Source organism: Dermacentor albipictus, chromosome 2 (genome assembly GCF_038994185.2).
Source record: "Dermacentor albipictus isolate Rhodes 1998 colony chromosome 2, USDA_Dalb.pri_finalv2, whole genome shotgun sequence".
Lineage (NCBI taxonomy): Eukaryota > Metazoa > Arthropoda > Arachnida > Ixodida > Ixodidae > Dermacentor > Dermacentor albipictus.
This window is the reverse complement of record NC_091822.1, coordinates 69279621-69292380: the sequence shown is the minus strand read 5'-3', so window position 1 is coordinate 69292380 and position 12760 is coordinate 69279621. Positions and strand designations below refer to the sequence as shown.

General features: G+C 47.7%; 2 non-coding genes across 2 annotated transcripts; both read left to right on the top strand.

The window, feature by feature from the left end:
- The first annotated feature begins 10600 nt into the window (after nt 1–10600).
- Nucleotides 10601–10672, top strand: TRNAA-UGC (transfer RNA alanine (anticodon UGC)). Its single transcript has one exon. It is a non-coding gene; the product is annotated as a tRNA-Ala (tRNA).
- Nucleotides 10673–10967: 295 nt separating this feature from the next.
- TRNAA-CGC (transfer RNA alanine (anticodon CGC)) lies at nt 10968–11039 on the top strand. The gene has a single exon. It is a non-coding gene; the product is annotated as a tRNA-Ala (tRNA).
- The last annotated feature ends 1721 nt before the right edge of the window (nt 11040–12760 follow it).

Sequence of the window (12760 nt, the reverse complement as noted above, 5' to 3'; positions counted from 1 at the left end):
AATGTATGCAACATAGCGAATGCCGCCATCGTTCCGAACCGCTCATACAGTGCTAATCCCTAAGTGCGAGGACCCGGTTAAACTGTTGTCAGTAAAGTCTTATCGACCAATAAGCCTCACGAACTGCGATTACAAAATATTCATGAAAGTGTTAGCAAAGAGACTTCAAAGTGTTGTAACGCGACTAGTGGGACCGCATCAAACATGTAGAATCAAGGGCAGAACAATTTCCACCAATACACATGTAGCTCGCCGTGTTCTTGAGTGCTGTGATGCTGTCTCATATCGGGTTGAAGTGTTGCAACTAGATTTGGAGAAAGCGTTTGGCAATGTGTCACACGAAGTACTATTTTCAATATTAGAATATGTTAATGTTGGCGGACTGATATTAGAAGGAGTAAAAATGGCCTACTCAGAGTGCAGCACACGCATCATTATAAACAAGAAGTTAAGTGAACCAATCCAGCTTCTCTCCAGTGTGAGACAGGGATGTGCATTTCATCATTATTTTTTGATATTTAGTTAGATCCTTTCTGCTTGAGTTTAATTAGTAGTCAAAGTGTACGCGGTTTTATGCTTGAAACGACGGAAGTCAAGGTCCTCGCATACACTGATGACATTGCTGTCTGCAAAGATGCCGAAAGCATCAAAGAGGTGGTTAGGTTGACTGGCGAGTTTTGCAAGGAATCTGGCTGCAAGATCAATTGGGAGAAGACCGTAGGTTTCTGGCATGGAGAGTGGAGCGAGAAGCCTGAATTATTTGCTGGCATCCAATGGACAGCAATGCCAACAACGTACTGAGGTGTCCTATTACAATGTTATGAAGACACCGAACTGTATTGGAACGAGGAAACAGAACGCTCGAAAGAGAAGACGCAGGGATGGCAAGGTCGAAATTTGTCAACGTTTGCCCGTGCAACTACTTGCAATCTATTCTTAGTTGCCAAGTTATGGTATGTTATGCAAGTATTGTTCAAGTCGCGTATTAACCTACAAAAAATTAATACATATCATTGCAGTGTTTATTTGGGGAGGAAGTTGGGAACGAACGAGTCGAACTAATCTGTTTTTGTCGATCAGAAAAGGTGGTCTTGGTCTGTCGCACCTGTTTATCAGACAGATTGTGTCGCGTTTCGTATTTTTAAGAGACCAGTGTGACCCATTTCTGCGTACAGTTATGCAAGTTTGTTTACACAATGCACTACCTGAATTCATCGTCTCTACAAATAAGACTGCGGTGCACAGTATAAAAGGCTATTGGCGCGAGGTTGTAGCCTTTCGCATGCTTAAAGTAAGGTTTTCCATAGAATACTTGAGTGCGGTAAAAAAAGAAAAGCTCTACAAGGATTTACTGGATGTTTTGTTACCTCTACCATTGTACAGAAGTATATACACTGGAGGCTGTGGACAACACGTCTTAAAACGGGTTAAAGGAATGCCGATACGACCGCTTGTAAAATAATGTTTCTTCAAGCTCCATAAAAACACTCTATCTGTAAAAACGTGGCTACAATATAAAGGGATGATTGTACCGTGGACAGTCAACTGCATACTATGCCAAAAACCAGAGACAATAGAACATGTATTTAATGAATGCTGGGATGCCATGTTTCACTGGGACATCCTTCAGCGAACTATCAAAAAGGACTTACGTATTACACCACATGGAATCCTATATTTACCAGTTGAGAATCACGGCGACATTCCCTACGACATGATAATGGTATTCAGCCTCTATAGTATATGGAAAACACGAATGTCGGTAAAACATGACGACACTAACGCTCGGCCTGTAATGGAAAATTTCATTGAACATGTAGCGTATATGCGAGAGCTTTACGAGCACAGCGAGAAACACCTGATTGGGTTACACTGTTTGATGACTTGAATAATTTCAAAAGCTTTTGAGATCCTTCTGTTGTTCTCTGTATTATGTAAACAGGCAATAAAGAAAATAAAGGGGGTTTAGCTCAGTGGTGGAGCGCTGGCTTCGCATGTGAGAAGTCCCGGGTTCAAAGTCCGGCACCTCTAGTGTGGGGCATAATTAAATTTTTGATCACTTTGTTTCGCGACACATCGTAAGCAATACAATTATTTCGAAAAAGATCGTCAATACGTCAATTTCACATAAACAAGTAATACTCGCATTTCTCGGGCTTGCTTCCTCGTCGCCGAAAGGCTCCCTCGTTTCTGTACCGAAAGACCGGCACAGAAAACCCAGACAGGCCGACGATCGACGTTGAAGGTCAAACCGAACGAGCCGCCAGACAGACGGCTGCCACGCGCGCCGCCCATGCCTTAGCGGAGGTATTTCCCGGAAAGAACTTCCAAAACCCGTTCTTTGATGGGGAATGGGCCTGCGACTACGTGGGTTGCCAATCGTCGGCTCGAAAGGGAGGGCCATGTTCAACGAGCATCACTGCATACCAGAGTCCGTATGTTTCCTAAGAGAAATTGTGTAGGGGCGTAGCCTAAATATAACTAAAACAATGGCAGACACTATTAACCTCACCAGTCTGCTTCGTTTGCCGACATTAAACGTCAGAGGGTTGTCGCAGAGGCGAAGACAGTGTCAGATGAGTCGCATGTTACTAGAAAAAGACATTGAATTGATGGCTGTCCAAGAAATAGAAATTGAATCCGAAGGAAAAACAGCTAGATTGTTTGAAATTTTCAGAAATAAGTACAATGTATGCGTTCGGCACGCCAGTGGTACTTCTGGGGGCTGCCTTTTTTTTATTAGAAATGGCATTGGGATAACAGGGCAATAAGTTACTTCATGGGAGGGGGGCGTTTGCTCATTTGTGATTTTTCGTTTTCTGGATTGCTGTGGCGGGCAGTTTGTGTATACGCCCCTAATAATGCTCGAGAACGTGAATAATTTTTTGTTTATCTGAGGTCTTTCTTGCGGTGTGAAAGACACGTTCTAATGTTTGGCGACTTCAATTGTGTGTGCCGGCCGATAGATCAATCGAAAGAGCAACTTACCCAAGATAAAAGTGCCGCACTTCTGCATGAAATTTTGTGATGTTGATCTAGAGGATGTTGGGAGTGTTCGTGGTTCTTGCAGTCATGTGCAATATACGCACTTTCAAGGAGACAGCCACTCGTGGTTAGACCGCATCTATGTTCCTGTTCACTTAGTTCCGATATTTTCTGAATATGGTGTAGAATGTATCAGTTTCAGTGATCATTGTTTGGTAATGGTTACGATAGGTATGAAAAAGAAAGAACAGAAATTTAATTGGCACCTATGGAAACTTAACGACAACCTTTTGCAAGATGAAGTATTTCTTAAAAAAATAAAAGAGAAATTAGACGCTGTTCTGCTTGAGGATGCAAAAAATGTTGTAGAAGCTTCGGAGATGTTCAAAACCAAAGCGAAAACAATTGCTTTAGAGAGAGCATGCGTGTTGCGGCAGAAACGAAAGCAAGAAGAAAAGCAACTGTAATGCACGTTAGCATACCTGTTGAACATGGAAAGCGGCGCGGCTGGTATATTTGCACATGATATCAAAGAACTTAAAGCAAAACGTGGAGTGATTGATGAAGAGAGATATCGTGGCGCGGTTTTAAGAGCACGCGCTGTACGGTTATGGCTGGGTGAAACGCCCACCAAGCGAGCTTTAATTGAAGAGAAGAGGTACGCTGTGACCAAGGAAGTAAAAGTAATCGTTTATCAAGGGCAGCTTACAAATGACGGGAAAAGGATAGAACGCGCTTTCGTTGACTACTATAGCACGCTGGTAAGCAAGAGGACAAGCGATATCTCTGCGTTTAAGAGTGAAATTTACCTCTGATGCCGAAAATTGATGGTGAAGACGCCGATTTCTGTACCAGAAATTGAAAAGACTATAGATCACCTTAACGCAAGGAAATCGCCCGGACCGGACGAACTTGGGGCAGCGATATATAAAATTTTCAAGGTTGAAATGGCTGAGGCTCTGCACCGCGTCATAAGCAAGTGCTACGAACAAAAATGGACGCCTCCTTCTTTCCGACAGATATATGTAGTACTGATACCTATATCAATAGACCACATCACCATTCAATCCGTAGAGGCCTGCCGGCCAATAAGCTCAGAAAATATTGATTCTAAATTATTTATGATGGTGCTCGCCCATCGCCTTCAGAGTGTAGTGAAATCCCTAGTAGGTACGCATCAGACATGTGGTATAAAAGGCAGGACTTTATTTACAAATATACATATAGCGCGAAACATATTTGAATGTTGCGATGCGATGGGAGATCATGTAGCTATGCTACAACCAGATTTGGCCAACGCTTTTGACAGGGTGTCAAACGAAATCTTGTTTATGCTTCTTGATTATGTTAATGTCGGATCAGTCATTTTGGACGGGGTGAAAATGATGTATGATGGTTGTACCACAAACTTAATTATTAACAGCAAACTGAGCAGGTGGATTGCAGTAATGTCTAGCATAAAGCAAGGCTGTCCGACCTCGGCCTTGCTCTTTGCACTTTATTTAGAACCTTTCTGTTTAAAGTTACTACATAGCCATAATATTCGCAGGTACACATTCCTTGGTAGAGAAATAAACGTTTTAACTTATGCCGACGACATGTCAGTGTTCTGTCGTGATAAACAGAACATTGCAGAAGTTGTGAGAGAAGCCCAAGCTTTTTCCAATGCTTCCAGTAGTGCCATAAGTTGGTCAAAATGTTTAGGGTTTTGGCAGTGGAATTGGCCAGGTGCACCAGAAGTCTTTTGCAAAATGCAGTGGAGTGTAGTACCCGGCACTTATCTTGGGGTTCCGCTCAGTGCCTACCGTGAGCCAATCGAATACTAGACGAGCGAGAGAGACAGAATGAGAGAGAAAACTAACAAATGGGGAGGCCACAACTTTTCGATGTTTGCTTGGGCCAAAGTATGTGATATCTTTTTAGTAGCTAAAGTGTTCTACGTCCTGAAGGCACTATGCATGAGCACACCCGCCATGGTGGCTCAGTGGCTATGGTGTTGGGCTGCTGAGCACGAGGTCGCGGGATCGAATCCCGGCCACGGCGGCCGCATTTCGATGGGGGCGAAATACGAAAACACCCGTGTGCTTAGATTTAGGTGCACGTTAAAGAACCCCAGGTGGTCAAAATTTCCGGAGTCCTCCAATACGGCGTGCCTCATAATCAGAAAGTGGTTTTGGCACGTAAAACCCCAAATATTATTATTATGAGCCGATCTTCGATCCAAAAAAATAAAAAGATTGTTTGCATAGTTTATTTGGGGTTCGGTGTGGGAAAGCACGAGCAGAAGTAATTTATTTCACACATTGCGCAAGGGGGGACTTGGTTTAACGCATTTGTTTTTCAAACAACTTGTGTCGAGATTTGTTTTCTTCCACGACCAAACCAATGGGTTTCTGCGGACGGTAATCCAAGTGAGATTGCGCAATGCTTTGCCTGATTTTGTTGTATTGTCGCACGCAATCAAACCGATGGCACTAAAGAGTCATCTGCGTGAAGTTTCCATGGCGATACGTCTTCTAAACGCTCGATTTTTGAAGGACTACTTGGTTGCAGTGTCACGGAAACAATTGTATAAGGATCTTGCGGAAGTGTTTGTACCTACACCAGTGTATCGTCCTATGTATTACTTAGGGACTGAACGAGATGTATTGAAGCGAGTCAATAATATGCCTGTACGAGCTAATGCTATATCATTCTTTTTCAAGCTGCATACCGGCACACTGCCTGTTAAGCCATGGCTAAGAAGCAAGGGCTTGTTTGTTCCATGGTCAGACAGCTGTCTTATATGTAACCAGGAAGAAACTGCCGAACATATTTTTCTTGACTGCCACGATGCCCACTTTCTTTGGTACATCCTGCAAAGAACATAAGAAAAAGGAGCTTCGTATCACTGCATTAGGAATAAAGTTTTTGTCATGTGCTGAACCTAGCCGTGTGCCGGTGGACATGTTGATGCTATTGTGTATGCAAAGCGTGTGGCGAACTCGTACGGCTGTACGCAATGCTGATGTTCATGCAAGTTCAGCAATGTATTATTTTATTGAGAGTGTTAATTATACAAGCGAAGTGTTGCAACTGCTAAGTGATCCACCAAATTGGCTTTCAGTGTTAGACAGTTTGGCTTTGATGAAGGCATTTTAACATGACACGTCAGTCTTTCTAACGACTAGGTGATTTAACACTCGTTTTTATTTGACAATATTTGTATGTACTTGCCAAGCCCGTAATAAGACAAAGGAACTGTAGCTCAGTTGTCCTTCTGCTTCCGGCTCCCGAGCTGAACGGATCGTAGGATCATGGGCACCAATGGAACGGCATATGCGGCTGTTAGCCGCGGCAACAGGCTTTCGACGGAGGATGATAAGGATTACCAGATTATTTTGCATCGGCTACCTACAGGACGCATCGTTTTAAACACAGTTTTCTTGCACGTCGACGCTCATGTTCGCCCGTTCCGTGTGGAAGATTTCCGGGACGTGCTTCAAGCTGCTGGTATGCTCTCTGGCGTCGTTGCCCTTGGAGCGTACTAGATCAACCATGTATGGGCAGTAACGATGAAGACACCCGAGGCTGCTGAAAAGCTGGCGGTACTAAAGGAGCTGCAGGTGAAGGGGCGTCGCTGCCTGGTCATCGACCCCAAGGAACAACAGGTGAAGCTTCGTATCCCCTGGCTTCTGCACGGGGTGGATGACGAAGATGTAAAGACCACGCTGGCCCCTTTTGGCAAAGTAACCGAAGTGACGCGCGAGCGCTGGCGAGTGGATGGCGTTTCCGACAAGGGCTCGACGACCCGAGCAGTGCTGCTGCAGCTGAAGGCTGGAATGGAAGTCGACGACCTGCCCCACCAGAACCGCGTAGCCGGCGAGCTTGCGCTGGTGGTAGCCCCAGGACGTCCCATGCAGTGCCTGCGCTGCCAGGGCTCTGGCCACGTTCGTCGTCAATGCAAGGTTCCCCGTTGCTCGCGGTGCAGGCTTTATGGACAAACCGACGCGGACTGTGTGCGTTCATACGCAGTAGCCGCGGGCTCAGCGGAGAGCGAGTCTTCGACGTTAGACCACGTGATGGACGTGACCGAGGCGGAGGAAGCGGCCACGGGAGCTGGAAACGGCAAAGTGGTGGCAGAAACCGGCGGGACGACCAAGCAGGCCGAAGGAGGATGGAACAATATCCCTCCCCCCAAGGAACCAGCAGCTACAGTCGAGAGCGTGAGGACGGCCTCGCAATAAAGTGAGAGCCACCAGCCAGCTACGGATGCAGCGCAGACAGAGGCGGACGACAACGCGACCCCTGCTAGCGCCCGCGTCGAAGGCGTCTCGGCACCGGTCAACATATCCCTGCAGCGCGAGGAGAAAGTCGGCGAAAAAGCCGGCGGTGACTCGGAGCCACCGCCCGCCAAGACGCATTCCGGAAGGCGCACCACCCTCAAGCTTAAGCCGAACCTGGAGGCTGACCCTAGGCCCACCGTGAAGCCGACCAAAGACGAACTCGCGTGACGGACACCGGATGGCCGCGGAGGCGTCTAGCGGTCAGGTAGACGTTAAGGTGAGCACCATGCTCCGGGCCTTCCCCCCTCCGGGTTACATAAGTAATGGCTACCAACCCGTCGCTTAGCCTCGGCACGCTAAACGTTCGAGGTCTGGCCGCCAAAAGGAAACAGAATCAGGTTTACAGACTACTACTGGACCAAGACCTACGCGTTTTAGCCGTGCAAGAAACCAAGTAGACGGCGAGAACCAAGTAGACAACGCGACCCCTGCTAGCGCCCGCGTCGAAGGCGTCTCGGCACCGGTCAACATATCCCTGCAGCGCGAGGAGAAAGTCGGCGAAAAAGCCGGCGGTGACTCGGAGCCACCGCCCGCCAAGACGCATTCCGGAAGGCGCACCACCCTCAAGCTTAAGCCGAACCTGGAGGCTGACCCTAGGCCCACCGTGAAGCCGACCAAAGACGAACTCGCGTGACGGACACCGGATGGCCACGGAGGCGTCTAGCGGTCAGGTAGACGTTAAGGTGAGCACCATGCTCCGGGCCTTCCCCCCTCCGGGTTACATAAGTAATGGCTACCAACCCGTCGCTTAGCCTCGGCACGCTAAACGTTCGAGGTCTGGCCGCCAAAAGGAAACAGAATCAGGTTTACAGACTACTACTGGACCAAGACCTACGCGTTTTAGCCGTGCAAGAAACCAAGTAGACGGCGAGGAGGATACCAGGAGCATGGTGAAAAGGTTCACGTATAACTACTATACAGTAGTGAGCCACGCCTTAGGGACTTAGGCGGGCTGTGTGTTGTTTGTGAGGAAGCTCCATGGTCTTGTCATAGAGGGTTACTTCTCGTGCATTTCTGGTCTACTTGTCTTTTGTGACTTCAGCTATTGCAATGTCCCATGACGCGTGTTTTGCATTTATGTGCCTAATACTGTGCAAGAGAAGGCAAATTTCTTTTTTGAGTTTAAAGTGTCATTTCCGTGTGCACAAAAGGATAGCCTGTGTAGGGGATTTTAACTGCTTATTGAACGCCGAGGGTAGGTCTACGCGACGTGTAGTGTATGACAAAAGCAGCGTTATTCTGGCTCACACTATACATGAATTCGAATTAGAAGATATCGCTGATTGTTTTCGGACTGACCGAGACTTGAGGTATACTCATTTCCAGGGCACAAGTCACGCCCGATTCGACCGTATTTATCTATCATATGATTTATTAGAAAAATGCCAGTGCTATGCAGTTACTGCCGTATCCTTTTGTGACCACTGCCTGGTAAAATGCAGGGTGGGCCGCAATAAAGAACGAAAGGAATTCGTCTGGGAACTGTGGAAAATGAATACTGAGCTGCTACTTAATGAAACTTTTAACGAAAAGGTAGTGACTCCTATTAATTCTTTTGGAAAAGACAGCCTTATGAAATTTGGCGAGGAATGGGTGTTGCTGAAGAAGCACCGTACTGCGATATGAAGAGAGGCCAGAGAACAGGATTTAAAAACATTGCTTGAGAAATTGGCGACGCTGGAGTGCATGCAACCGGGCGCTTATCGAGACGATATGTGCGCTGTTAAGAAAAAGCTCGAAGTGTTCGATGAAGAGCGCTATCGAGGCGCGCCCGTGCGTGCTAGAGCAGAAAGACTAACATGCGGGGAAACGCCAACGAAAAGAGCAGTGGGGCTAGAAAAAAAAAATATTCTAGACGTAAGCCGATTGAGGCCATTCAATATGAATGGGTGGTATTAATCGATAACAATAACATAGGGCGTGCGTTCTTTGAACATTACCAAAAGCTTTTTGCATTCAGGCATATCAACATGCATGATTTCAAGCATCTATTTTTGCAGCGAATGCCACAGCTTTCGAATGAAGTTAAAGAAACGATACAAAGGGCCAATTACAGAACATGAAGTGATGAAGGCCATCGAAGACCTGAACCCTGGCAAGTCACCAGGTCCAGACGGTCTTTGTGCCACTTGGTACAAATCGTTTAAAGGCCTGCTAGCTTCTATCTTAACCGCAGTTTTCAATGAAGCATATGAACTGAAAATATTTCCACCATCCTTTGGCCAGTCCTATGCAGTCCTATTACCTAAAACTGAAGAGACCGAAAAGCTCAAGCAACTTTCCTCCTACAGACCCATAGCGTGTAGTAAATGCGACGGCAAAATATTGATGAAGGTGCTGGCCCGGCGGGTGCGGTCAGTTATTAAGGAAGTAGTCGGCCCACACCAGACGTGTGGCATTCGCGGTAGAACCATTTTCACTAACATGCATAAAATGAAGTGTGTGTTGGATTGTTGTGACGCCATGTGTGATGCAGTAGCGATCCTCCAGCTTGACTAGGAGAAAGCGGTTGATTGCGTTTCTCACGAGATAGTGTCCATCGTCCCTGAACATGTTAATTTTGCCCACATAATTACTGACGGGGTGACCATGGCGTACCGGAGTTGCTATACAAGACTTATAATTTTTCAGAAGTTGGGGGCCCCCATTAATGTGAAGCGGTCCGTTCGCCAGGCTTGTCCACTCAATCCACTCCTGTTCTGTGTTCACATGAAAACGTTAGGCCAGGCCATCATCGAAAATGATGGCATTAAGGGGTTTCGTCTTCAAGCAGCAGAGGTGAAGTTATTGGCATATGCTGACGATGTGGCTGTATGCTGTAAAGATACGCAAAGCGTATTGAACACTGTGAGTGTTCAGAGGAGCTGCCTATAGATCCACACGGAATCAGGTTTCTGCCAGTATACAACGACGACGATGGTTTCCCGTACGACCAGATCATGCTTACGGGCCTCCACTGCTTATGGCGCGCAAGAATGGCGGGCTACCATTGTTACCCGGATGCCCGATCGGCTCGTGTGTACTTCCGTGAATGCATGCAGCGGTATGTAGAAGTAAAGAAGTTGAAACAGCCTGTTCCTTAGTGGCTGTCGGGGGTTGAACCCCTGACAGCACTCAAGGAATTTTAATACGACAACGCCGTGCCAAAGTAGCGGACGGCAGCCAATGTAAATATAACTGTACTTTCTTCGGATATTGTATTTATTCGTTTTTACTTCTTTGGTCTTTGTGTATATTATTTAAGGAATTTGTGTTGTGACATGTCGAGGACTGGCAATAAAGAAAAAAAAGGGGGTGTAGCTCAGTGGTAGAGCGCTCGCTTTGCATGTGAGAAGTCCCGGGTTCAAACCCCGGCACCTCCAGTGTGGTGTATAAGTAACACTTTTATCACTTTATTTCGCAACACTTAGTAAGCAATTCATCTATTTAAAGAAAACGATACTACGTTCATTCCACATAAACAAGCAATACTCGCATTTCTTGGGCCGTCACCCACGTAGACAGAAGCGTCGCTTCTTAAATTAGAACGCTTAGGATGACTGCAGGCACATCAGGTGTGTAGCAACAAGCCTGATCGAAAGGAAACTTTCCAATTTCCAGTGGCTGCTGGATGTGAAGAACAATAAATCGTCCACACAAAACTCCGTTTACTGTTCCGGGGGTGCAGCTCAGTGGTAGAGCACTCGCTTCGCATGTGAGAAGTCCCGGGTTCAAACCCTGGCACCTCCAGTGTGCTGTACAAATAAATTTTTATCAGTTTATTTCGCAACACTTTGTAAGCAGTTCAACTATTTAAATAAAACGATACTACGTCAATGCCACATAAACAAGCAATACTCACATTTCTCGCGCTGGCTTCCACGCCACCACAAGCGGCATTTCTTTAACGACATTGCTTAGGATGACTGCAGGCACATCAGGCGTGTAGCAACAAGCCTGATCGAAAGGAAGCTTTTTCCACTTTCTAGTGGCTGCTGGATGTGAAGAACAATAAATCGTCCACACAAGACTCCGTTTATTGTTCCGGGGGTGTAGCTCAGTCATTCTGCTTCCGGCAGTCGAGCTGAGCGGTCAGCGGAATCATGGGCTCCAGTGGAGCAGCGACAGCGGCCACTTTTGGCCGTGGAAACAGAATTAGCAACGACGAAGAAACTGACTACCAGTTTATTTTGCCTCAGCTGCCAAAAGGACGAATTGTTAATAACACCGTGTTTCTACATGGTGATGTATGAGCGAGGCCGTATAAGGTTGAGGACTTTAGGGATGCGCTAACGCCAACGGGCCTGCTACCGGAAATTGTGTGCCTTGGGGCGTACCAAGTGAATCATGTCTGGGCAGTGACCCTCGGTGATGCTGCTGCAACAAAGCGACTGTTGGCCTTGAAAGAGATTCAGGTTAAGGGGCGGCGATGTGTTATCGTCGACCCTCAGGACCAGAAGGTGAAGCACCGGCTTCACTGGCTACTACACGGCGTGGAAGATGAAGATGTGCGGACTGCGCTGGCCCCCTTCGGCAAGGTGGTTGAGGTGAGCAGGGAGAAGTGGCGTGTTCAAGGCGTTCCGGAAAAATGTTCGACCACGAGGACCGTTCTTCTCAAGCTGAAGGGCGGACTGAAAGTGGAAGATATTCCTCACTAGATACGCGTTGCCGGGGAGTGGGCCTTGGTGGTGGTACCCGGTCGTCCGATGCAATGCCTACGCTGCCAAGGCACGGGACACGTTAGGCGGGACTGTAAGGTGCCGCGCTGCTCGCGTTGCAGACGCTTCGGGCATGTCGAAGCCGACCGCGTCAAGACTTACGCTACTGCGACTAGCCCAGTCGCGAGTGAAGAGGCAGCAGTAGACGTCATGGATGCAGTTGAGACGGAGACGCTGCTAAGGGAGCCGGAGAACAAGTGCCCCCAGCGAAGACAATTACCACGACGGTGCCGGAGGTCGCTGACGCCAAGGTCGTCCAAGTCACTGAGCAGGTTACTGGGCCTGCAAGGGTCGACAAGGACAAAAAATTCTGCGAAGTCAGGTGCTAGTGAAGCTGAACGGGATGACGATGAGTCAGCGATGCAACAGGGCGAGTCCGCGGACGATGGGGACCGGGCCGCTCGTCTCGGTGCCACATCCAAGCGCCCCCGTGATGAGGCCAAGACAAGAACAACGCGGCATCCAGCAATAGTGACGGGCCGCCGGCGAAGACGCCTCAAGGGAGGCGGTCGGTCTTCAAGCCTAAGCCAAATGTTCCGCTCGAGAGAAGGCCTGGTGACAAAGTGCAGCAGACGAATACCACCGGGAAGACCGGCGGTCCCGGAGGCGGCTAGCCGAGGGCTGGTCGTGAAGGGTAAGCACCATGCTCCGGGCCTACCTTATACTTTAGTTCAGCATGGCTTCTAATCCATCACTCGCTATTGCCACACTAAACGTAAGAGTGTTGGCGGCTAGGCGTAGGCAAAGTGAAGT